The sequence below is a fragment of the Oncorhynchus gorbuscha genome, linkage group LG02 (assembly GCF_021184085.1).
Source record: "Oncorhynchus gorbuscha isolate QuinsamMale2020 ecotype Even-year linkage group LG02, OgorEven_v1.0, whole genome shotgun sequence".
NCBI lineage: Eukaryota > Metazoa > Chordata > Actinopteri > Salmoniformes > Salmonidae > Oncorhynchus > Oncorhynchus gorbuscha.
Window position 1 is genome coordinate 54,379,619 of NC_060174.1, and position 26,555 is coordinate 54,406,173.

Sequence of the window (26,555 nt, forward strand, 5' to 3'; positions counted from 1 at the left end):
GTGTGTGTGTGTGTGTGTGTGTGTGTGTGTGTGTGTGTGTGTGTGTGTGTGTGTGTGTGTGTGTGTGTGTGTGTGTGTGTGTGTGTGTGTGTGTGTACATGCGCGTGTGTGTGTGAGGGTTGTTTCTCAGAGTATATTCAGTCATGGATGTGTTAAAATGGCGTGTCTGTAGCGGTAGGACCAGCAAGACACACACACACACATAGGTAATAATAGGCTAGATGTGCCTGAAGGAGCTGGTCCAATAAGTAATAGCAGCTGTTCGTGTCAATGTTCCCAGAGAAATGTGAGAGAGGTTGAGGTGAATCTTAGTTCAGGAGCTAAGACAAGACACGGGTTCCATTATAGCTACAACACGATTCTCAAACTACACGTCTGGGGGGCTGTTATTATCACTATATCTAACGGTCGCATCAGTTCTCACTACTTTTCTCACTAAGATAGGAACAGATTAAGTGAGTGGTTGCAGTTTTATACAAGCCTGACGGAGGGCCACAGCCCAGTAAATACTGTTGTTTGTGTCACCAGCTGTTTGTGTCACCTTTAAGTTCCCACAGAGGAGTGAATGAGGTGAGTCTCAGATCAGGAGCTGAAACACGTTCCCGTTATAGTATGTAATAAATGCATGATTGAGTTTGACTCTGTTCAACACACTTTTAAGACAACATACATGTATCTGGATGCTGTGTATTCAGGGTTCAACCAATGGGAAAGAGTGATACCTTAGTAAAGTTGTACAACTGAATGGCTCCAAACGAAATGTGTCTTCTCCAGAAAGGTGCAGGGGGCTGCCTTAATTAACATCCACAGCGCCAGGGAACCAGTGAGTTAAGTGCCTTGCTCAGGGGTAGAACAACAGATTCTTAAGGTGTCAGCTCAGGGATTCAAACCAGCAACCTTTTAGTTACTTGTCTACCTGCCTAGCGGTTCGCTGCTCGGTACGATATAGTTATGACCACAAGTTCGCGAAGATGACGGAAGAGGGAGTGTTTTTAAGTGTTGAATTTTCTAAGTGACCTCATTCCAATACACACTCCCCCCTAGCGATACGTGATCAATTCCAGCATGCACATTATGGCGTGCTCCTACTGCACTGCAAACGACATGTATATTGTTTTACATTTACATTTTAGATTAGGTCTGCTGTGCCGCTGCTGTGCTGCTTCTGCTGCTCTCTGCAGGGTGCTCCTGTAGTTCGGATCCATCTCTTCTCCCCTCCTCCCGTCCCTCTCTAATCAGGCAGGTTATTTATACCCACGAGATGAACATGCTTAAAACCCGGATTTCCTATTTTCCTTCTCAAAAACTCTGCTTCCACCACAGCTGCGACCTCCTCGTCCGCTTCTCAGAGTGTCCCAGGGGGGGTGTAGCGTTCGGTCTGTGTTGATGTGCGCGCAGACAAGGAAGGTTTTGAGTGTTTGTCTTTCTGTGTGGTGCAGCCGGTTGGTTTACAGCGACTGCCAAGTAGATCCGAAGACATCCGGGGGCTGTGTGTGTGTGCACGTTTCACCCTAATCACCGACTTCATTCCATCCCAGAGCAAATGTGGTGAGAATTAAAGTGATCATTAGACCATAGTTACACTGGGGGTGTATTGCTGAGGTGATGTCGAAATGTCAGTATTCGACGTCCATCCATGTCTGAGGACGTCGGGAGATGACGTGGGAAACGGCCACTAGGGGCAACAGTGAGCGTTTTTGTGGGTTTGCGGTTTTGCGGTTTTGCTATGGCGTTATGGACGGGGATGGCGGATGGGCATAAGCATCTGGTTGGAAAGGTTGCATGTTTGTTTTAAGCTCATCCTTAACCCTTGCCTCATCTATTCTGAGTTAATGCCTGACCTGAAGAATTCGTAGTTAATGGCTAAACTTAACCCCTAACCTTACAATGCCGAGTTAATGCCTAAACTTAACCTTAAACACTTTGAAATGTGTCGTTTGGAACAACTTTGAAATTTGACGTTTGAGAAACAGTCTAATTCTGACATGATGTGTCCAAACATAGGCTGATCTCAGAAATCTAACATGCTTTTTAGTTCAGGACTCGGCTTAATCTGTGTCTAGGAAACTGGACCAAAAAGTACAATGGCCCAGACAGATGTCAAGTTACGCTCTGTGTCTGTGACAGAGCTGATGACATTGGGGAGCTTGGTCTTGAGGCTGGTGTAGGTGGTGTTGTTCTTGCCGGCCGTCTCCACGCGAACCGTACCCAGGGATACCACACACTGCACAGACGTGTTGGGCCATAAGCACTTACATTCATGGATAGCTAACGCTGTGGGGTTGTTGATGAGGAGGAAGAAACAAGGTGAGGGTCATTTATGAACATTTGAACATCTTGGCCATGTTCTGTTATAATCTTCACCCGGCACAGCCAGAAGAGGACTGGCCACCCCTCATAGCCTGGTTCCTCTCTAGGTTTCCTCCTAGGTTTTGGCCTTTCTAGGGAGTTTTTCCTAGCCGCCGTGCTTCTACACCTGCATTGCTTGCTGTTTGGGGTTTTAGGCTGGGTTTCTGTACAGCATTTTGAGATATCAGCTGATATAAGAAGGGCTGTATAAATAAATTAGATTTGATTTGAGGGAAGAGAGAGTGAGAGAGCGAGAGAGAACATCAAATTCGACATACCAATTAGGATCTGGCTAAAAATACTTGAAATAGTTATAGAACCCATTGCCCTTTATAGTTGTGAGGTCTGTGGTCTGCTCACCAACCAAGAATTCAGAAAATGTGATAAATACCCAATTGAGACTGCATGCAGAATTCTGCAAAAATATCCTCTGTGTACAGCGTAAAATGCAAGCAAGGCAGAATTAGGGCGATTCCCACTAATTATCCAAATCCAGAAAAGAGCGGTTAGATTCTACAACCATCTAAAAGGAAGCGATTCCCAAACCGTCCATAACAAAGCCATCACCTACAGAGAGATGAACCTGGAGAAGAGTCCCCCTAAGCAAGCTGGTCCTGGGGCTCTGTTCACAAATACAAACAGACCCCACAGAGCCCCATGACGGCAACACAATTAGACCCAACCAAATCATGAGAAAACAAAAAGATAATTAACAAAAAAACAGAGCAAACTAGAATGCTACTTGGCACTAAACAGAGAGTACACAGTGGCAGAATACCTGACCCAAACTTAAAGAATTATCTACTTCACTTGCTTTGGCAGTATAAACATATGTTTGTTCCATGCCAATAAAGCCCTTGAATTGAATTGAGAGAGAGAGTGGTAGAGGCAGAGAGATGTTATGGCTACAGTTATGTTGCAGCGACCAGCGGGCATTTAGCATTTATTCAAAATTGATGTAATTAAATGTCCATTTGTTTTGTTTGTTTGGAAAGTAAGAAAAGGCAAAAGATCAAAACTTAAAATGATACAAGAACGTCTGCCAAAATGAACAAAATGGGACAGATCGCTACTGTAGTTGTGGCACAGCTTCTAGGATTCAGCTCCACCTCCAGCTACGCTGTAGTTGCTTTTCCCCCTTGCCTCTATTCATTGTGTCTGACTGGCTTTGATATCAAGAAGCCACCCAGGAGCAATCTGGTGAAGATCCATAGACTACCCAGGGCAATGGGGGAGTAAGTAGGGTAGAAGGCTGAAGGAGGGGAGGTGGGTGTTGAATAGGCATGAGGCTGGGGGACCCAAGGGGGGCTGGAGGGGTTGCTGGCTACAGGATCAAACACTGAGGGACAGTCCTCATTAGGGCAGCCAGGCTGGGGGGGGGGGGGGAGCTCTAGGACCCGGGGTGTCTAGGGACTCTCGGAGGAGTGGGTGGTGTGTATGTGTGTGTCTCTTTGCATGCCTGTAAATGTATATGTTTTGCTGTGTGTGTGTGTGTGTGTGTGTGTGTGTGTGTGTGTGTGTGTGTGTGTGTGTGTGTGTGTGTGTGTGTGTGTGTGTGTGTGTGTGTGTGTGTGTGTGTGTGTGTGTGTGTGTGTGTGTGTGTGTGTGTGTGTGTGTGTGTGTGTGTGTGTGAGAGAGATATAGACACCTGTGGGTGTGAATGCATTTCTCTGTGTATATGTGTGATACACTTGGGTGTGCAGTGTGCGTGTATGTATGCAATTATGTGTGTGAGTGCGGAAGGGAAAGTCAGGGGTAGGGGGGCCTTCTCCCGCTCTAATCCACATTGCCAATCCCTAGACCTATATCTCTCCATACCACTCAAGTACCCATATAGGATAATGAGAAAGAGGGTCCCTGTTTAATGTAACAAGGTCAGAGAGCATGCCATGATGGGGAATATCAGGGAGGGCTGCATCCTAGCCTACCAACCACCAAGCCAGGTCTGTTAATCATCCAGGGAGCTGGACTGAAGTATTATATCATTGCCTCAAGGTTTCCCCCCCCCAAAAAAAAGAAAGAAGAAAATAAAGAAAAAGGGAATTGGATGTGGGAGCATGATTGGGACCCTGGCGGCTGAGCGAAAGAGAGAGAGAAGAGCCCTGTGGACGGAATTATTAGAGGCACATTGACAGTGCGGACACCAAGTGCGATTTTTGGCTCTTAATATCACAGCCCCCTCAAATGGAAAGTCAAGTATGAATGACATTGAGGGATTGGAGGACTTGCAAGACAGGTGAAAAAAGCTCAACTACCAAGGGACAAATATGTAGCACAAGCTAACATGGTTGCATGGGTTAGTGGTTCAAAATGGAAAACAGTAGAACTTTTAATAAAAACATTGTCTTCGATTTTGACAACGGTGAAGTTTCTGGGTCATGTTAGTTCATGTTGTCTCATAAAGAGCTATTCTCGAGTTTGGAGAGAAAACAAGCTCTCATGGGTTGGCACGTAGCCTAGCGGTTAGAGAGGCGAGGGTTTCCAGTTTGAATCTAGCCCGAACCATGAAAAACAGCCCCAGACCATTATTCCTCCTCCACCGAACTTTACAATTGGCACTATGCTTTGGTCTTCTGGCATCCGCCAAACCCAGATTCGTCCGTCAGATTGCCAGATGCTGAAGCGTGATTCATCACTCCACAGAACGCATTTCCACTGCTCCAGAGTCCAATGGCGGCGAGCTTTATACCACTCCAGCCAATGCTTGTCATTGCGCATGGTGATGTTTGGCTTGTGTGCAGCTGCTCGGCCATGGAAAGCCATTTCATGAAGATCCCGCTGAACAGTTCTTGTGCTGACGTCACTTCCAGATGCAGGTTGGTACTCGGTAGTGAGTGTTGCAACCGAGGACATACAATGTTTACGCACTTCAGCACTCACCGGTCCGGTTCTGTGAGCTTGTGTGTCCTACCACTTCGCAGCTGAGCCAGTGTTGCTCCTAGACGTTTCTATGTCACAATAAAAATGCGTACAGTTGACCGGGGCAGATCTAGCAGGGCAGAAATTCGATGAACTGACTTGTTGGAAAGGTGGCATCCTATGATGGTGCCACGTTGAAAGTCACTGAGCTCTTCAGTAAGGCCATTCTACTGCCACCGTTTGACTATTGATATTGAATGGCTGTGTGCTCGATTTTATACACCTGTCAGCAATGGGTGTGGCTGAAATAGACTAATCCACTAATTTGAGGGGGTGTCCACATGCAGTACCAGTCAAAAGTTTGGACGCACCTACTTATTCAAGGGTTTTTCTTTATTTTTTACTATTTTCTACATTGTAGAACAATAGTGAAGACATCAAAACTATGAAATAACACATATGGAATCATGTACTCCCGAGTGGTGCAGCAGTCTAAGGCATTGCATCTCAATTCTAGAGGTGTCACTACAGACACTGGTTGGATTCCAAGCTGTATCACAACTGGCTGTAATTGGGAGTCCCATAGGGGTTGGCTGGGGAGGTCAGTCATTGTAAATTTGAATTTGTGCTTAACTGTCTTGCCCCGTTAAATAAAGGTCAAATAAAAACTTGGTAGACCCAGACCTGGTTTAAAATACATTTAAAAAATGTCACGTGGCCTACAGCCAACTTTGAGCAATTTTTTTTCCCAGGCTGGAGTGCCAGGTCGACAGGGTTGGCTATTTTGGGACATTTCTATTGGTTCATTGCGTCATGCAAGCTCAATAAAGCAAATTTAAAGTATTTAAAATGATTTCAAACAGTATTTGAACCCAGGTCTGCCATACAAATGGCGAGTTCTCATCTCATCTTGGTGACTTATATGCTGACTTAAACCACTTGCGTTGCGTGACGCGCTGCATGTTCCACCTCTCCCATTTCCTCATTGGTTTTTAGGAGCATATACGCACGTGGGTGAATGAAAGATGAACTGAGGTACACACTCCAGTCCAGTTGGTGGTGGTAAAGCACCTTAAAGTTGGTTGCTAACCGCCATATAAAGTCCAAAGAAGAAGACTGAAGGAGGAGCGATTACTAGAAACTAACTAGGTTTACCCTTTTATTTGTGGATTAATTGTCAGAGTAGAGGACCTTGTTTATATCCCAGGACAAATTAGCTAGCAACAGCAAGCTAGCTAAATTTCCATGAATGTTTAATGCATTTGGACCTATCCTCAAATGAATATGGTTTGTTCAGAATTCGTTTTGATATTTCAACCTGCGTGTTCTGATTGCGTCTGGTGTGGGTGGACAAAATCAACATGCGCGCGAAGGCGCACGCGGACGCACGCTTGCGCCCGGTCTAGTCGGCATTCAAGACCAAAAACAAGAACACAGAGAGAACAAAAAGCCATCGCCATCTCACCGTCCCCTTCCACAAAAAAAAACCTAGAGGAAGAGGAAGTGCTGAGTTGGCAAGGCCACGTCATTCAGCGCCAGAGGGGCCGTCGTCTGGTCTGGCAGTTCCTGAAATTAATCACAGAAGAAGTGTGTGTGTGTGTGCGTGCGTGCGTGTTTGATGTGTGTGTGTGTGTGTGTGTGTGTGCGTGTTTGATGTGTGTGTTTGTGCGCTGGATTTCCTGCAAACGGATAATTAATGGGAGGAGATAATGCTGCAGCCAACAGCAATAGATAACGTTTGGCCGACCACAGCTGGAACAAAACAGCTCTGTACCTTCTTACCACTTACACCACTGGGAGTGACTCCATTTTACGGTCCAGGACCTAGTAGCTGTGGCGGCTTCTTTTCCTTGATAGCCAGAGGCCATTTGTCAGTTCTCAATGAGCACAATGCCTTCCACTCATAACCAGTGTGGCAAGCAAGCACACACATTCTCCCACCAAATCCGGGAGTAGAATGATACGACTTGTCTCAATGACTCTGCACCTGTTAGGGGAATTTAATAGCCAATGGAGAAGAGAGGCGTCGCCTTGAAGCGCATTCTGTGACAAGGGACACCCTATTCCATACATAGTGCACTACTTTTGACCAGAGCTCTATGAGTAGTTCACTATGAAAGGAACTGTCCACGCGTCCTGTGAAGATCAGTTGGTCGAGCATGGTGCTTACAATGCCATCGATGTTGGTTTGATTCCCACTGCAGACCGGTAAGAAAATGTATGCGCTCACAAAGTCGATCTGGATAAAAAACCATATGGTAAAACGTTTGAAAAATGGATAGGGTGCCATTTGGGATGCGTCCACAGTCTGACGACTATGAAGAGGCTCCATGGTGCTATTGGGTTTGGACGGAAGACTGGGTTCCAAAGACGGGTTTTGTCCACTGTGGAACTTTTGGCATAATACATCATTCAGAGTCTCATTTGCATAGATCCGTCATCTCTCTCTATCTATCTACAGCTGTCAGAGACAAATAAGCCTCCGTGAGGGAGATGGAGCCGGGCCCCACACTAATAGAAACCAGTTGGCAGACTTCTTCTGACACCAACTGCGATCGTAGGCTCTGCAGCGCTGCTTGCTATCTTTTGGGGGCATACACACAAGCACACACACACACATGCACACACAAACACTCTCAGTCCACTTTTCTTTCCCAGCTGATGCCATTGCCACACCGAAGCACTGCTTAAGGTCTTTGGGCGCACTCTTCATCTGAGATCCATACTTGGAAAGCTTACAGTATATACTTGGACCATTGCCATGTTCTCACATTAAGCATCTCTTCAGGCCACGAGAGTCATTTGGATAGGAGGGTTAAAGTTAGAAACAATGATCTACTTAGGGGCCAAACTGTGGCAAATGAGCTGGGCACACAGAAACCTGCCACACAAGCTGCCTGTCAAACTCAGCATGACACAGGTCAGGGTTCGCTTCTCTTCAGAGGGATTTAGAGCCAATGCTACTCTCACTCTCTTACCATGGCCAATGCCTGTATAGAAAGTGCTCTTACCACAAGTTAAAATGTCCTCCTTTGAATGAAAAGGTACAAACCCTCTTTATTGAGGTGATTTGACAGAATTTAAACCCAGACCAAAGGCAAAACTGTAATTGAAATATTGAAGAAAGATTCAGGACGGAAACTTAGCACCCCTACAAATTATAACCCCCAAAGCCAAAGGCAATGAATGTCTACAGTAGCCTCAACAACATTCTGTAGGTTAGCACCATGGTGTAGCCAGAGGACAGAAAGCTTCTGTCCTCCTCTGTGTCTCAATCAATCCCGTGAACACAGACATTTACATTCAGTGTGAATGGTCTCATGACGTGATCATGGATCTCTCTCTCTCTCTCTCTCTCTCTCTCTCTCTCTCTCTCTCTCAATCAATCAATCAATCAATCCCGTGAACACAGACATTTACATCGGTGTCATGGAACGGGGTGTTCTTTTCTACACCAGTATAAAAAACACTTCTAACGAAACTTACAATAGAGCAGAAAACATGGAAGCTTTCGCTAAATATTTGGCAACTCTACCAAAGGACAAAACTAGAGAACTTGGAGATCATTCCCACGTTGAAATGGTTAAGAAATCTACAAACTAAAGAACAATTATTCAGTCTGCAGCTGGTAAACGCAACCGGACGAACGACCGAATGTTATTCTGACGTATGCTACAACTGCGAAAGACTTTGATCTCTGGTGGACAAACCAGAGACTTTCCATTGATGATGTATCCAGCAGGTGGTCCGGCGCTCGCAGAGAGGGACAAAGCCATACACTCGTAAATATGTAAATTGAGATTTATTTTGGAATGAGCGGTTGTTTGTGTTCAAAGTATAAGCATATTTATGAGTGTAGTGTATGTACGGGGCTCCACTCTGAGATTCCCGCCCTTGAGCTGGCCCCACCCCTTTCCTTTGTCTACAAAGCCGTCATATTGGCTTAGCCCACTAGAGACTTTTCAGTGTATCATGTCAGGAACCAATGTATAACTATTGTGTGTGTATTTATGTAATTCTGTGATTGATTAGTTAGTTAGTAAATAAATAATTAAGACCATTTGTATATAGCTGATTCATGATTTATGATGCTAGGGTTCATGCAGATATCCAAGGGTTTGCAACATTCAGGAATGAGATTGATGAGGTAATAATACATTAATAGAAGATCGATAAGATATGAAAATATCTTAAAAGTTTATTTGGGAAATAGAGACTCTATAAACATTTTCCCTTGGAGCCCCGACTTCCTAGTTAATTAAAGTTACATGATTAGTTTAATGAAGACAATGGGCAAGACAAAATATTTAAGTGCCTTTGAACAGGGTATGCTACTAGGTGCCAGGGGCACCGGTTTGAGTGTGTGAAGAACTGCTAGGTTTTTTACACTCAACAGTTTCCCCATGTGCTTCCGTTCAAGAAACATTTTTAACAGAATTGGTGGAATGAACACAACCTGATCACACGTAAACATGGTTCATGTTGTACTATTTCTGGCATCTCTGCGCTCTCCTCCTCTCACCTTTTCCCTTTGCCTGTGGACTTCAATGCACAACACATCAGCTGTATGTGACCAGGCAAAAAACACTTTCCAAGCTAAACCATATCATAACCACTATACACAGCCTACATCGTTGTCACCATAGGTTAAAGTAACATCATAGTCAACATAGCTATTAGAACTAACATGTTAGTTAACCTGTCAGTAAGCAGTTTAGCACTTACACCGGCGGGCCCGGATGGCAATACAGTAGTAGAACCAATAGCTTACCTTGACTTGGAAGAGTTGCAGTGTGGTGTTGGATAATCCTAGCCAGCTTGCTAACGTAGCATACCTCTGTTTAAGCAGATTGTTTGAGTAGGCTAAACTAGCTAGCTGCATTTGCTAGCTAAGTAAGTGAAACTGAAAGTGTCATTTCTTGCTTCTCCATTTTGAAATAAATTAATTTAGTTCAAAACTGGTTATGTCACGTTCTGACGATATTTATTTTGTGTTTTCCTTGTTTTAGTGTTGGTCAAGACATGAGCTGGGTGGGCATTCTATGTTGTGTGTCTAGTTTGTCCGTTTCTATGTATGGCCTGATATGGTTCTCAATCAGAGGCAGGCGTTAGTCATCGTCTCTGGTTGGGAATCATATTTAGGTAGCTTGTTTTGTGTTGGGGTTTGTGGGTGGTTATCTTCGGTCTTTGTACCAGATAGGACTGTTTCGGTTTTCACTTTTGTTGTTTTGTATTTTGTAGTGTTCTCATGTATGGTCTTGATTAAACATGTTGAACTCTAACCACGCTGCATTTTGGTCCTCCTCTCCTTCAAGAGAAGAAAGCCGTTACAGGTTAACTATTGTCTTTCTCCCTCTGAGTCAACTACTCACCACATTTGATGCACTGCAGTGCTATCTAGCTGTAGCTTTCAGTTCTAGATTAATTATCTGATACTTTGTTTGGGTGGACAACATATCAGTTCATGCTGCAACTCTGATAGGTTGGAGGACGTCCTCTGGGAGTTGTCATAATTACACTGTATGTCAATGGAAGGGGGTGAGAACTATGAGCCTACTAGTTTTTTTTATTGAAGTCAATGTATATAGAGGAGGGTGGAAGATAGCTGTCCTCCAGCTGTTCCATGGTGCTACTCTGCAGAGTGCTGTTGAGGGTACTGTAGACCTTCACTGCAAAACAGTGTGTTTTAATCAGTTATTTGGTGAGTATATTTAGTATAGTTTTAGCTAAAAGAGAACCTTTTTTAATGTTTTACCATTTTTATTTGTATGAAATTCACTGAATAAGATGGTCCTCCCCTTCCTCCTCTAAAGAGCCTCCACTGACTCAGTGTATACTGTCTGCTGCTAAAAGAGTGCCTTCGTACTCATACACCTCCCGGGGCTAATCCCTCATTGGGTGATGTGCTCTCTCCTTCAGGCATTAATGGCTGTTTCACAAATCTGCTTCTTTCCTTTTGCTATGGCCTGACTAAAATGAGATTCCTACTAGCTAATTGGGCTCTACACTGCACCCGGGGGAGCATGTTTCACTGCTAAAACCCCAGGAATTTAAACTGAATGATTTATGTATGTGTAAACAAGTTGCGGAATATAAGTTCCAGTATCAGTAAGATGATGAAAGGATAGAATTAAAACAAGAAGCTACAATTTAAAGGATGTTTAGTTCCTACTTACAGTACAATTGGCTTATCTTCATTGTTCCACTAAGCCATTTTTATATGGGGCTTTAAATTGGAAAGGGGTGTGATTCAAATGGGAAAGGGGTGTTGTGCCATCTATCGTTGTGATCAGCAAAATTCATTTCACGCATCAGTGTTTGTCAGCTCCCATTAGCAACTTCCTCCTCCATCTAAATGTTTGCCTCTGAGTTATCCCCGTCTCTCCATCTTCATCTCCCTTTCCCTTTCTCTCGGCTATGCTCCAATGGTAGCCTTGTGTGAGGGCCAAGTTGAGCGGTCCCAACAGAGGGGGACACAGGGGACACTGGTCCAAAGAGCCTGGTCCAGTACTTGTGTTCAACAGGGCATTCACTCTCCTCTCAGCTTCAGCTCCAGGTCAGCTGCTCTTGTCTATATCCCAAAGTGCACCCTATTCCTGATATAGTGCACTACTTTTGACTCGAGCACTATGGGCCCAGGTCAAAGTAGTGCTACATAGGTAATCGGTTGCCATTTGGGAGGCAGCTCTGGTCATTAGAAGTTCCTATCAGAGCGTCCATCTCAGACAAGGCTTGGCTAGCCCAGGGGCTAAAGGGTTTTTTGGCCGAGCTGGAGCTCAGCTCTGCTGCCTTGATTTACCCACAAGGATTATTTTCCTCTGAATAAGGTTTAATTGGGGAAAGGTTACATAAGTCACAGACCATCTGATGGATGCTACCCAGTGTGTCACAATAGCAGCTCTGTTTTAATGAGCTGATCATTCAGCCTTAATTGTCATATTCAGCGATGCTGTCACGTGTATATTGAATGAGGTTTAGCGTGAGTCTTCCTCTTCAACCCAGGTTGTTATGCTCAAACCGATATAAATCACATTTACCATGCAATCAAGTTCATTCATCTGTCCGCTCAACTCATCAATTGTCCAGATAAAATTGTATCTTAGCTATGTAATCACGTGTATATCGAACAAGGTTTGCCAGTCAAGGGTGTTTGTTCAAGAAGATATACAACCTTCCTTAGTAAATAATGTTCATCCATCCGATCAAGTGAATAAATCTGTCCGTTCAATGAATTAATTGTCCAGATAACATATAATCCATATCGTCCCTGTCACCAATAAGGAGGAGACAGACAGACAATGGTGTTAGTGTGATGACTGTCACGATGACTGTCACGGTCTAGGAGTGCCCAGGTCAGGACAGAGGTCTCCATGCCACATTATGTAATTGCACAGCCCGGTTTTTCTCTTTTACCTTTGACCCAAGAGGACAGAGGGGTACGAATGTGGTTCAAGTTGTCATCCCAGGCGGCGAATGGAGAGGGATTTTGGGACTCTGTATGGGAGAGAAAGATAGAGAGAGCCAACTATGCCCTCAGGCTAGGAAAAGCAATTGAGCGCTATTGCCATTGAGAACCACCTTCCCCCCTTCTCTCTCACACATGCCTTGATTCCCTCTTCCTCTTTCCCTTTCTCTTTTTCTCTCACATTCACATTCACATGCACACAACACACACACACACACACACACACACTGAATATTAAAGCACTCCTGCTGAGACCCTGAGATTGGAGCGTGTGGCAGCAGTTGAAATACTAAATGGGTGTGGCTTCTCCCTATGATATCTGATTGGTCTCTACCCACCATGTCATGAATAGGTCAATTGGCTACCTCATGTTCCAATGGTAGATTTTCACCGTCTATCATAATAAGAAAAGCGAACAGATTTACCACAGCAATATACAGTGCCTTGCGAAAGTATTCGGCCCCCTTGAACTTTGCGACCTTTTGCCACATTTCAGGCTTTAAACATAAAGATATAAAACTGTATTTTTTGTGAAGAAACAACAACAATTGGGACACAATCATGAAGTGGAACGACATTTATTGGATATTTCAAACTTTTTTTAAATCAAAAACTGAAAAATTGGGCGTGCAAAATTATTCAGCCCCCTTAAGTTAATACTTTGTAGCGCCACCTTTTGCTGCGATTACAGCTGTAAGTCGCTTGGGGTATGTCTTTATCAGTTTTGCACATCGAGAGACTGAATTTTTTTCCCATTACTCCTTGCAAAACAGCTCGAGCTTAGTGAGGTTGGATGGAGAGCATTTGTGAACAGCAGTAATTCAGTTCTTTCCACAGATTCTCGATTGGATTCAGGTCTGGACTTTGACTTGGCCATTCTAACACCTGGATATGTTTATTTTATGTTTTGGATCATTGTCTTGTTGGAAGACAAATCTCTGTCCCAGTCTCAGGTCTTTTGCAGACTCCATCAGGTTTTCTTCCAGAATGGTCCTGTATTTGGCTCCATCCATCTTCCCATCAATTTTAACCATCTTCCCTGTCCCTGCTGAAGAAAAGCAGGCCCAAAACATGATGCTGCCACCACCATGTTTGACAATGGGGATGGCGTGTTCAGGGTGATGAGCTGTGTTGCTTTTACGCCAAACATAACGTTTTGCATTGTTGCCAAAAAGTTCAATTTTGGTTTCATCTGACCAGAGCACCTTCTTCCACATGTTTGGTGTGTCTCCCAGGTGGCTTGAGGCAAACTTTAAACTACACTTTTTATGGATATCTTTAAGAAATGGCTTTATTCTTGCCACCTGGGAGACACAGGTGAAAAGGCCAGATTTGTGCAATATACGACTGACTGTTGTCCTATGGACAGAGTCTCCCACCTCAGCTGTAGATCTCTGTAGTTCATCCAGAGTGATCATGGGCCTCTTGGCTGCATCTCTGATCAGTCTTCTCCTTGTATGAGCTGAAGGTTTAGAGGGACGGCCAGGTCTTGGTAGATTTTGTTGTTGTTGTTGTTATTTACTGTAATTGTAACCTGTACTGGATACAGTATTTTATGTTTGTTGTTATTTACTGTAATTGTAACCTGTACTGGATACAGTATTTTATGTTTGTTGTTGTTGTTATTTACTGTAATTGTAACCTGTACTGGATACAGTATTTTATGTTTGTTGTTGTTGTTATTTACTGTAATTGTAACCTGTACTGGATACAGTATTTTATGTTTGTTGTTGTTGTTATTTACTGTAATTGTAACCTGTACTGGATACAGTATTTTATGTTTGTTGTTGTTGTTATTTACTGTAATTGTAACCTGTACTGGATACAGTATTTTATGTCTGTTGTTGTTGTTATTTACTGTAATTGTAACCTGTACTGGATACAGTATTTTATGTTTGTTGTTGTTGTTATTTACTGTAATTGTAACCTGTACTGGATACAGTATTTTATGTTTGTTGTTGTTGTTATTTACTGTAATTGTAACCTGTACGGGATACAGTATTTTATGTTTGTTGTTGTTGTTATTTACTGTAATTGTAACCTGTACTGGATACAGTATTTTATGTTTGTTGTTGTTGTTATTTACTGTAATTGTAACCTGTACTGGATACAGTATTTTATGTTTGTTGTTGTTGTTATTTACTGTAATTGTAACCTGTACTGGATACAGTATTTTATGTTTGTTGTTGTTGTTATTTACTGTAATTGTAACCTGTACTGGATACAGTATTTTATGTTTGTTGTTGTTGTTATTTACTGTAATTGTAACCTGTACTGGATACAGTATTTTATGTTTGTTGTTGTTGTTATTTACTGTAATTGTAACCTGTACTGGATACAGTATTTTATGTTTGTTGTTATTTACTGTAATTGTAACCTGTACTGGATACAGTATTTTATGTTTGTTGTTATTTACTGTAATTGTAACCTGTACTGGATACAGTATTTTATGATTGTTGTTATTTACTGTAATTGTAACCTGTACTGGATACAGTATTTTATGTTTGTTGTTATTTACTGTAATTGTAACCTGTACTGGATACAGTATTTTATGTTTGTTGTTGTTGTTATTTACTGTAATTGTAACCTGTACTGGATACAGTATTTTATGTTTGTTGTTGTTATTTACTGTAATTGTAACCTGTACTGGATACAGTATTTTATGTTTGTTGTTGTTGTTATTTACTGTAATTGTAACCTGTACTGGATACAGTATTTTATGTTTGTTGTTGTTGTTATTTACTGTAATTGTAACCTGTACTGGATACAGTATTTTAAGTTTGTCTGTTGTTTGCTGAGCTAACAGTGTTATTATTATTACTGTAGTAGCATGAAAACTGGGACATGTTTTGTTGTGATTCTCCATGTTGACATGTTGACTGATTTGGGTATATAGAGAGAAATAAATGATGTTTTCCTCAGTCTGCAGCATTGGTCATGTGTAGTGTTTGTATAGTTGCACTTTCTCCGTGTACTTCATTTACAGCACTCTAATCACTGACACTTAGACTTGCTGAAAGTGTTTTAGGTTAGCAACAGAAGTGTTTTAGATTAGCGACAGCAGTGTTTTAGGTTAGCAACAGCAGTGTTTTAGGTTAGCAACAGCAGTGCTTTAGGTTAGCAACAGCAGTGTGTAACTGGTTCAAAAAGATTGAAGTCATATGAAATGTGTGTTTCGTATGGTAACAAAATATTATTTTTATTAAGTCGTGTATAGTTTTGACAAATGTGTTCCATTTTTGCAAATGATCTGAAGTGTTGTGCTACTTTGGTGTAGGGTTGTGCTAATTGTGTGTAGTGTTTTGACAAACCGGGCCCTGTTATCAAAATTGTGCTTAAACAATTGAAAAAAACGACGTGGCTGAACGTGTGTGCGTGCATATGAATGCATTAATACAAGCATGAGATTGATGGCCCGTCTTTAAAACGGCAGACTTAATGCAGAGATTTCTTTGAGGAAATCTCATTTGAGCCACCACAGAGAGAGTGCTGTTAAGTGCAGAAGCAGTACTGTGAGGGGTTAGGGAAGGAGGGATGGAGGGAAACAGAGAAGGATCGAGGGAGGCAGTCTTCCACACAGCAGTCAGTCAGTCAATGTAATCAGTGGACTGGCCTAATCCCTAAAGAAGTGTGTCAGCGCAATCGCGTGTGTGTGTGTGTGTGTGTGTGTGTGTGTGTGTGTGTGTGTGTGTGTGTGTGTGTGTGTGTGTGTGTGTGTGTGTGTGTGTGTGTGTGTGTGTGTGTGTGTGTGTGTGTGTGTGTGTGTGTGTGTGTGTGTGTGTGTGTGTGTGTGTGTGTGTGTGTGTGTGTGTGTGTGGTTGTTCAGTTAAGATGGATGCATATGGGACACACAAACAGAGAGAAACAACATGGTTTACTGCGTGATTACGCCGACCATGAAATCCTATAAATGTATGTATGTATGTATGTATGTATATATATATATATATATATATATACTAGAGGAGAAAGAGAGAGGGAGAAAATGTGCGTGTGAATGTGGATAATAACCAAGTGAATGTGTGTACCGGGGGACAGCACTACACCGTCTATATGGGAATAAGAGGATACAGTAGATGGACAGTAGCCCGCTTGAAAAGTTCCCTCTTCCTCCAGCACTAAATGCTTAAAGGTCCAATGCAGCCGTTTTTATCTCAATATCATATTTACAGTCTACAGTCAATCACGGATTACAATAAGAAAACCAGCCCCGTCGCGGACATCTACGTCTTGCTCCCAGACAAATTAACAACTTCATTGCTCGCTTTGAGGACAATACAGTGCCACTGACACGGCCCACTATCAAAGCCTGTGGGCTCTCCTTCTCCATGGCCAACGTGAGTAAAACATTTAAACGTCTTAACCCTCACAAGGCTGCCGGCCCAGACGGCATCCCTTGCTGCGTCCTAAGACCATGCGAAGACCAGCTGGCTGGTGTGTTTACGAAGGTATTCAATCAATCCCTATCCCAGTCTGCTGTCCACGCATGCTTCAAGATGGCCACCATTGTTCCTGATCCCAAGAAAGTTAACGTAACTGAACTAAATGACTATCATTAGCACTCACTTCTGTCATCATGAAATTATTTGAGAGACTAGTCAAAGATCATATCACCTCCACCTGACTTGATACCCTAGACCCAATCCAATTTGCCCCAATAGATCCACTGACGATGCAATCACCATCATACTGCACACAGCCCTATCCCATCTGGACAAGAGGAATACCTATGTAAGAATGCTGTTGATTGACTACAGCTCAGCATTTAACACCATAGTACCCTCCAAACTCGTCATTAAGCTTGAGACCCTGGGTCCCGGCCCCGCCTTGTGCAACTGGGTACTGGACTTTCTGACGGACCGCCCCCAGGTGGTGAAGGTAGGAAACAACATCTCCACCCTGCTGATCTTCAACACTGGGGCCCCACAAGGGTGCGTTCTCATCCCACAGAGGGGGGTACAGGAAAATAACCTCTCACTCAACGTCAGCAAAACAAAGGAGATGATCGTGGACTTCAGGAAACAGCAGAGGGAGCACCCCCCCCCCCCCCCCCCCCCCATCAACATCGACGGGACAGTAGTGGAGAAGGTGGAAAGTTTTAAGTTCCTTGGCGTACACATCATGGACAAACTGAAATGGTCCACCAACACAGACAGCGTGGTGAAGAAGGCTCAACAGCGCCTCTTCAATCTCAGGAGGCTGAAGAAATTTGGCTTGTCACCTAAAACACTCACAAACCTTTACAGATGCACAATCATCCTGTCGGGCTGTATCTCCGCCTGGTACGGCAACTGCACCGCCCTCAACCACAAGTCTCTCCAGAGGGTATAGTGAGGTCTGCACAGCGCGTCAACGGTGGCAAACTACCTGCCCTCCAGGACACCCACATCACCCGATGTCACAGGAAGGCCAAAAAGATCATCAAGGACAACAACCACCCGAGCCACTGCCTGTTCACCCCGCTATCATCCAGAAGGCAAAGTCAGCACAGGTGCATCAAAGCAGGGACAGAGAAACTGAAAAACAGTTTATATCTCAAGGCCATCATACTGTTAAACAGCCATCACTAACATTGAGAGGCTGCTGCCAACATACAGACTCAAATACTTTAATATAATTATTTTTTATTTCCCCATTATTTAACCAGGTAGGCCAGTTGAGAAGAAGTTCTTATTTACAATTGCGACATGGCCAAGATAAAGCAAAGCAGTGCGACAAAAACAACACAGAGTTACACATGGGCTAAACAAACATACAGTCAATAACACAATAGAAAACTCTCTGTACAGTGTGTGCAAATGTAGTAAGATTAGGGAGGTAAGGCAATAAATAGGCCATAGTGGCAAAATTATTACAATTTAGCATTAACACTGGAGTGATAGATGTGCAGATGATGATGTGCAAGTAGAGATACTGGGGTTCAAAAGATTTTAAAAAATAACAATATGGGGATGAGGTAGTTGGGTGGGCTATTTACAGATGGGACCTTAATAAAATGTATCACTAGTCACTTTAAATAACAGCACTTTAATAATGTTTACATATTATATTACTCATCTCATATGCATATACTGTATTCTATACCATCTACTGCATCTCGCCTATGCCGCTCTGTCATCGCTCATCCATATATTTATATGTACATATTCTTATTCATCCCTTTACATTGTGTGTATGAGTTAGTTGTTGTGAATGTTAGATCACTTGTTAGATATTACTGCATTGTCGGAACGAGAAGCACAAGCATTTCGCTACACTCGCATTAACATCTGATAACCATGTGTAATGTGACCAATACAATTTTATTCGATTTTATTTGATTTCGGGGTAACAATTAAGTACCTTACAGTGATTGTTTTCAATGAAATGGTCAAAAACAAAAAAAGCTTAAGTTCTAAAGCAAAGGGCAATTTCTAAAGCAAGAATTTTGCTAGGACTGTCTAGGAGTGGTCTGAGTGGGGAGGAGAAAACAGAGAGGTTTGGAACTATCTTTCTTATTGGTCTATTAACTCATTTACTGCATGGTGATGTCACCATAGATGGGCAAAACTCCATCCCACCAAAACAGGCTGAAATTTCAGGTGGTCTTTTCAAACAGCTCTTCCACTAAAACTATTTTTTTACAATTTCATAGTATTATTCCAACCTCATAGTGTGGAAACGTATATAAAACACAGCAAAATCCTATTTTGGACTGCACTGGGCCTTTAACACAGGAGGAACGCTGGCCCTGAGGAGGAGAGGAGATGAGGCAGACTGAGCTGAAAGCACCAATAACAGCCAATGAGAACAACACGGAAAGGTGAAGAAGACAACTCCACCAAGTTTACTAGCAATACTTGACAATAGCCCGCATTTCTTATATTTGGTTAGTACACTGGTACTTGAAGAGAGGTGAAACCACTTAACTCAAATATCTTGTTTAAAGGAATTTTTATGGAAGCTTTTGATTACTCACACCAACAAACACCCTCTCTGAGAGTTATGAGTTCTCTGTATAGGAACAAGCCTCTCCTCCCCTATCCATGTGAGTGACATTGATGGTGTGTACTCAAAGTACTGAGGTGACAGGCTCCATTCCTGCGAGGGGTCTTTCTGTTTGGGATGGCGCCATATGGGAGGCTCTCCAGTCCCTTGCTTTGATCCCTGGGCTCTGAGGTCTTTCTCTGTCAAAGACTGGAGGAGGTGGGCACAAACATGTGGTTGTGTGTGTGCTGTGATCCCAGGGTTCTGAGGCATCTGTCAAAGACTGAAGGAGGTGATGGGCACACACAAACATGCCCCATTCCTGCCCACCGCCAAGGGAGACGCCATGGCAACCAACGCAAGGAGAATCACAGGGCCTTTTCCATGCATGGCATTCCCTGGCTGGCATCCCTGGCATCCTTTGTCAATTTCTGAAGTCTTATATTTCTATGGTGTTCAGAGCAGAGATAATACAGGATTTAAATGTGGAAAAGGCTCCTCACTCCTCCTCCTCTCCTTCTTTCTCTGTCTCAGAGGCATTCTCTCCATGGTTGTGGTGACTGTGATAGTGTTGTAGCTACTAGGCTTCAGAATTATTGCTCCCAGTCACAGTGTCTTTCTCCTATGTTGTTTACCACAGTTATAGAATCAGAATCCTGCCCCAGCTTACAATTAGTTTACAATTTCCAACATTCCAGGCCTGTTGAATCTGAAACTGGAAATGCATCATAAAGGGACAATCAGAACATTCTTCAAACAGCTGCTTGATAATTCCACAATTCCAGCGTTCGTTCAGCACACGGACTTGGCCGTGTTCTGGCACTTCCGAAACAGATAGGTGATTGTTGCGGAGTTGGGAGTCAATGGAATACTCTGTGGGTAGGGCGACTTGTGGAAAAAGGGCGGGATGACTCTCTCGCTGGGGGATCCTGAGATCACACACGAAGGCACAACCTTATGCTCCACTGACGCTTCGTTTGGACCGGTGGCCCTTTCAGAAAAACACCCACTCAAACAACAGAAGGGTGTTGACTGCTGGTGGGGCTTTTAAATATTGCTTATTGGACTTGAGAAGTTATGAAATTGTGAAAGACTTTATGGAATTGCGAAATTTGTCCTGATTTTACTGCTCCCACGCAAACTCCAATCTAGCCTAGTTACTTAAATTTTATTATTATTATTTTTTAAATTTGACTTTTATTTAACCAGGCAAGTCAGTTAAGAACACATTCTTATTTTCAATGACAGCCTGGGAACAGTGGGTTAACTGCCTGTTCAGGGGCAGAATGACAGATTTGTACCTTGTCAGCTCGGGGGTTTGAACTCGCATCAGTGGAGGTTGGTGAGGGTTGGTGAGGGGAGGACGGCACATAACGGAGCAAATGGAATGGCATCAAACGCATCAAACACATAGAAACCACTTACTCCGCTCCTGCCATTACCACGAGCCCATCCTCCCCAATTAAGGTGCCACCAACCTCCTGGGAAATGCATGCAGTTGAAGTTGTTTACATACATCTTAGCCAAATACCTTTAAACTCAGTTTTTCACAATTCCTGACATTTAATCCTAGTAAGAATTCCCTGTCTTAGCTCAGTTAGGATCACCACTTTATTTTAAGAATGTGAAATGTCAGAATAATATTAGAGAGAATGATTTATTTCAGCTTTGATTTATTTCATCACATTCCCAGAGGGTCAGAAGTTTACATACACTCAAATAGTATTTGGTAGCATTGCCTTTAAATTGGTTAACTTGGGTCAAATATTTCAGGTTGCCTTCCACAAACTTGGTGTCACAGCTGTCGAAAGAAGCGGACCAAGGTGCAGCGTACATTTTCTTTTATTATAAAAATGACAAAAATGCATTTACCAGGGCTAAATGCATCAAGCAAAGTTAACTACCCACAATCACAGGTGGGAAAAAGGGCTGCCTAAGTATGGTTCCCAATCAGAGACAACGATAGACAGCTGTCCCTGATTGAGAACCATACCTGGCCAAAACAAAGAAACTAGAACATAGAATGCCCACCCAAATCACACCCTGACCAAACCAAAATAGACATAAAAAAGTCTAATGTCAGGGTGTGACAGTTGGGTGAATTTTGGCTCATTCCTCCTGACAGAGCTGGTGTAACTGAGTCAGGTTTGTTGGTCTCCTTGCTCCCACATGTTTTTTCAGTTCAGCCCACACATTTTCTATAAGATTAAGGTCAGGGCTTTCTGATGGCATCTCCAATACCTTGACTTTGTTGTCCTTTAGCCATTTTTCCACAACTTTGGAAGTATGCATGGGGTCATTGTCAATTGGAAGACACATTTGTGAGCAAGCTTTAGCTTCCTAACTGATGTTGAGATGTTGCTTCAATATATCCACATCACTTTCCTTCTCATTATGCCATCTATTTTGTGAAGTGCACCAGTCCCTCCTGCAACAAAGCACTCCCATGATGCTGCCACCCCCGTGCTTCACAGTTGGGATGGTGTTCTTCGGCTTGCAAGCCTCCCCCTTTTTCCTCAAACATAGTGATGGTCATTATTGCCAAACAGTTCTATTTTTGTTTCATCAGACCACAGGATATTTCTCCAAAAAGTACGATCTTTGTCCCCATGTGCAGTTGCAAACCGTAGTCTGGCTTTTTTATGGCGGTTTTGGAGCAGTGGCTTCTTCCTTGCTGAGTGGCCTTTCAGGTTATGTCGATATAGGACTCGTTTTGCTGTGGATATAGATACATTTGTACCTCTTTCCTCCAGCGTCTTCAGAAGGTCCTTTGCTGTTGTTCTAGGTTAGATTTGCATTTTTCGCACCAAAGTATGTTCATCTCTAGGAAACAGAACGCGTCTCCTTCCTGAGCGGTATGATGGCTGCGTGGTCCCATGGTTTTGTACTTGCGTACTATTATTTGTACAGATGAATGTGGTACCTTCAAGCATTTAGTAATTGTTCCCAAGGATGAACTAGACTTGTGGAGGTCTACAATAATTTTTCTGAGGTTTTGGCTGATTTCTTTTCATTTTCCCATGATGTCAAGCAAAGAGGCACTGAGTTTGAAGGTAGGCCTTGAAATACATCCACAAATTATGTCAATTAGCCTGTCAGAAGCTTCTGAAGCCATGACATCATTTTCTGGAATTTTCTAAGCTGTGTAAAGGCACAGTCAACTTAGTGTATGTACATTTCTGACCCACTGGAATTGTGATACAGTGAATTATAAGTGAAATAATCGTCTGTAAACAATTGTTAGAAAAATGACTTGTGTCATGCACAAAGTAGATATCCTAACCAACTTGCCAAAACTCTAGTTTGTTAACAAGAAATTTGTGGAGTGGTTGAAAAACAAGTTTCAGTGACTCTAGTGAATGTAACTTCCGACTTCAACTGTATATTAACCTTACTGAAAAACATCCTACATACGATGGAAAGTTTGTATATTCACAGCTTGAAATTAAAATGTACGTTTCATTTCAGTTTCACTTTTCTTAGATATTTTTTGGACAGCAGTAGTGGATGACAATTTAGTATTAAGTATTTTATTAGGATCCCCATTAGCTGTTACCAAGGCAGCAGATACTGTTCCTGGGGTCCAAACAGAGATAAAACATTACATCAAACAAAGCATTGTGTATTTTACACATGTACATTATTCCATTACTTTGTTACAATGTGGCAATACTACATTGCATTACTAAGAATAATGTGTGGCTGTTTTAGAGCGTGTGTTTTGAGCTCCACAATGTATTTTTATTATTATTCTTTTTTTTCTTGCTTTTCTTTTGCTCCAAAATGCAGGTGTTTGAGCCTAGTGCTTTCTGTGGTGGTGGGGCAGCCAGCGGAAAATACAGAGCGTAGGGGTTGGTAATGTTCTCTAGTTGCGCCGTGATTGGCTCAGTGTTCTGTCACTCATGGGGACACTACGTCACCACCAAATCTATGGGTAGAGCTCGAAAATTCAAGCCCCTTGGGTGCTGCCATAAAGTTACATTAGAAGTGCCCATCCAAGAAGGCTCAATTCATTGGCCACAGATAAAATGAGGTCAAATCACGTTATATCTACAGTAGCTTTGATTGAACTGATCATGTCAAAAAAACATTATTTTTTTTAGCTAGCAGTCATCATCATGAATCAAGTCGATAATCTACTGGCAAATACTTTTTAATTCTTGTCATATGAAGAGAATTTACAGATAAAACATATTGGTGTTCATCAGCAAAAAACATCACACAACAAGTTGCAAATTCAACAATGAGTGGTTTGGAAGGAGTCAGTGGCTAACTTGCAAGCATTGCAAAGCAATCACTAGCCTGCTATTCAGTGGAGTGGAGTGGGTGTGTGGTCCGAAGTCTGGGTTTAAGGGTCTCTTTTACAAGCTTAAAATGATAAACATTTAAAATTGGCCTTGCTGTCAATCCAGCATGATTTTTGCCACGCTCAAAACAACTTGAAACTCGGAACTAGGAAATCTGACAAGACAATTGGGACCACGGGAAAAAAATAGCTCCGACTGGGAAAATACCTTTTGAACGGTCATCCAAATCAGAATTGTAAGTTGGGAGCTCAGGTCTCATTCTAGAGCTACGATCTGAAGATCACTGACATTATCATGATTTGATCTTGTTTTTTTCCAGAGTTCCCAGTTGTCTTGAAAGCACCATAAATCCAGATAATGCCAGAATTTGATGTCGAAGTCTGATGACAAAATTTGCCCACAAAGAACCACCGTGCCGCCTTCCTGTTCAAGTGAGCAGAGCGCAACAAGGTGAGTCCAAAAATGTCTTGCATGCTGTTGTATAAATTATGTAATATGCCAGGGAGATATATATACTGTAGCTAAGAAAGCAATACTAAGTGTATGTTGTGTAGTAAACTGTTAGTAGTCCATGTGCCTTACCCTAAGAATTTGGTCTATTTTCACCTCTTAATTTTGCCTGTTGTTCTGACTTGGTGGTGCACATGTAACCTATAACCTGTTTTAGAGAAATGTAATCATATAATATTGTAATTTCATCGTCTGCTTATATGCCCCCTTTACTTTTCCTACAGTTCCGATTTGGTGTACAAGGAGAATACTGTAAGAACAGCCCATGTTCTGAATTCTGTTGCTGTACATTTCAAAAGTGCTGAACAAATACTTATATTGACTACGTCCGTCCTAGCTTGCTCATTAACGTCTTCATCGAAATGATGGATTGCCTCTTATCCTCTTGTTGTACAAACTATGGCATAAGGGGACATCTCAATTGTCATCAGAAACCACATTTGTTTAAGCAAGTCAACCATATCAGCTATGTTTTTTTAAAGGCATTAAATGAGGCTGAATGAACTGTTTCACTGCCGGGAAAGGCCCTGCTGGTAGCCAGGTGTAGCAGTGGTAAGGTGTTGGGACTGCTGTTGGGACCCTGCTGTTGTGACAGCTTTATGTAGGCCCTAACAGTTTGTGGGGACTGTTTGTCACCATTATAGTGCAATTAATGTATTGTTTAGTGTTTAGTGTTATGTAGTGGCTTTTCTGGCATGCATCGTCCCCCAACAAATGTTGTTTGCCCACCAAGATTTACATGCTAAAATCACAACTGTGTGTTTGTCTCTTCACAGTCTGCGTTGTGAGGTGTTGTTTTAAATCAGATTTCACTGCTAGCTTGAGTTATCTGAGGTGGAAGAGAGTTCCATGGAGACATGGCTCTATGTCAATGACAAAGCCATCGATCATGTGACACCATTCATCACTATGTGAAGACTCAATAGCGCATTGAAGTCAAATGTAGTCAATTAAGATGGTCTCATGGAGACATAACATGCGCAGTTTGAGCTACTCCGGGAAGTGACGTTGCAGGCTAGCTAAGTGCTGACCCCTCTCATCGAGTAACCCAAGTTGAAGGTCGACCGGGTTACTGCAGGCTGTCATTAGCAACTAAATGATCCTTAAAATGTCTTCTGTGTGCGATTTGAAAACAATCAGTTCTAGGAAAAGTATTTGGTGCATTAGAAGCAATTATTGGTACCGTGATTGTCTTCCAAAAAATGTTTTATTTACCCAAAGATTGCCATTTTTCCATTCTCTATAAGAGGGACCCGGTTTTCTGCTAACAGTGCCTGCAGTGCCGTGGAGAGGGGGAGTCAATCTGCCTTGCACTATATGGTATGGTACTGTGCATTTCGTAGCCTCTGTTCTGGACTTGGGGACTGTATAGAGACCTATGGTGGCCGTGGCATGTCTTGTGGGGTATGTATGAGTGTCTGAGCTGTGTGTTAACCGATTGAACAGACAGTTTGGAACTTTTAACATGTCAATATCTCCTCTACTTTGAAACAGGAGAGATGAATGTGCATGTTATTGATATTAGCCGTCCGTGTACATTTAAGGGTCAGACATTCTTCTCTGTTCTGGGCCAATGGTAATTTGCCTACATGTCCTATTTTTGCAGCACTTGACCATATACACTTGACCATATAACTGGGCAGTAGTCCAGGTATGATAAAACTAGGGCCCTATAGGACTTGTTTGGTCGAGTGTGATGTCAAGAAAGCAGAGCAAAGCTTTATTACGGACAGATCTCGACCCATTTTAGCAACCATTGTTTGAATCAATATGTTTTGACCATGTCAGCTGACAATCTAGGCTTAAACCAAGCAGTTGTCTCCACTTGCTCAATTGCCACATTATTAATTACTAAATTTAGGTTTAGGAGGTTAGGGTGAAGTGAATGATTTGTCCCAAATACGGTGCTTTTAGTTTTTTATATATTTAGGACTAACTTATTACTAGCCACCCATTCTAAAACGGACTATGGCTCTTTGTTAAGGGTTGCTGTCATTTTACTTGTTGTGGTAGCTGACGTGTATAATATTGAGTCATCAGTGTACAGTCGTGGCAAAAGTGTTGAGAATGACAGAAATATTGATTTTCACAAAGTCTGC

General features: G+C 42.5%; 1 pseudogene; it reads right to left on the reverse strand.

Moving 5' to 3' along the window:
- The window catches only part of LOC123990372, a 35,399-nt pseudogene that overhangs the window by 929 nt on the left and 7,915 nt on the right, over positions 1–26,555 (reverse strand).